At 39.2% G+C, this 1,323-nt stretch overlaps 1 non-coding gene across 1 annotated transcript; it reads left to right on the plus strand.

The window, feature by feature from the left end:
- The first annotated feature begins 486 nt into the window (after nt 1–486).
- On the plus strand, nt 487–558 carry Trnam-cau (transfer RNA methionine (anticodon CAU)). The gene has a single exon. It is a non-coding gene; the product is annotated as a tRNA-Met (tRNA).
- Nucleotides 559–1,323: the final 765 nt, after the last annotated feature.

A 1,323-nucleotide genomic window follows, 5' to 3' on the forward strand; every position in this document is an offset into this window, starting at 1 on the left:
ATCACTACTTATAGCTTATCCATTGTGGCGAAATATACGGCGGACATAATGACACATGTTAGTATTTATAAATTGTCCTCCGTAATGGAATTATGCTGGCCCGACATTGATATCATAATTTCAAAATATTTCTGGAACTTGTATTTTATGGATTATTCTCCTGTAAAAAATGTCAAAGGTTGGTCTCCGTGCGTCTACACGTATCATTCAGGTGCTAATGACCTACCATATAAGGCATTTGTTAAGTCTGGCACGCCAGACATTTCTCATTTTTCAATATTTCATGTAATTTGTGCTTATTTCATATATTACTTTAATGTACTGTATAAAATATTTTATTACGTCTGTTTGTATGCCCCCTGATATACCTTACACAACCAAGTCCGGCGCGCCAGCAATATACTCGATTTAGGTGTGCGAAACGGACTCGAACACAACTCACGAAATGGCAGATCTCAGGTTATGACAAGCCTTTGGCGCTGCTGTAGCAGAGTGGCGCAGTGGAAGCGTGCTGGGCCCATAACCCAGAGGTCCGTGGATCGAAACCACGCTCTGCTAATTATTTTTTTTTTTCCGTCGACCTCGTTTATTAAGCATATAGAGTGTGGGATGGAGTGCGCATTTATTGCAACTTTTATATTTGCTGTCGACAGTTCTGCAATATTTGGGTGCACGTGTATCTTTGACAACATGGTAACAGGTATTGTTAGTTGTCAGGCTGCGGTACTTGAAATAATATTACAAATACGACACATGTAGTATTGAAAGTTTTGAAACGTTTTTGACGTGCATTCAATTCTAATGTAATTATGGATTATGACGTCTGGTTTTGTGCTTGTAAAGTAAAATAATCTGATAATTACAATATTTAAGTAGGATTTTTGGACTGGAGTGTGGTGTATTAATGTGCGTTGTCTAATGTATAGCGAAGTATGCAGACAGTGCAGTGCTCCTCCATGTTAGTTTTTGCAGGTGCTGGTAAATGACTTATGGTCGAAATTAGTTAACCGCTGTATTTCAATAAACAATGTTCACGTTATACCTATACCGGATCATGTTTTCTTTTGTAAAGTACACCCATCAAAAAATGTTTTGCATCGCCTCGGTTCCGATAGTTTCGGAATCTGTACAGAAAATTGGAATAGAGATCAACATAAACATTTCCGCTCTTTTTATTGCTCATGAAAACCACACATTGCGTGTTGTACCACCATACAGCGAGACCTTCAGAGGTGGTGGTCCAGATTATTGTACACACCGGTACCTCTAATACCCAGTAACACGTCCTCTTGCATTGATGCATACCTGTGTCCGTCGTGGCAT

The sequence above is a fragment of the Schistocerca cancellata genome, chromosome 9, assembly GCF_023864275.1.
Source record: "Schistocerca cancellata isolate TAMUIC-IGC-003103 chromosome 9, iqSchCanc2.1, whole genome shotgun sequence".
Taxonomy (NCBI): domain Eukaryota; kingdom Metazoa; phylum Arthropoda; class Insecta; order Orthoptera; family Acrididae; genus Schistocerca; species Schistocerca cancellata.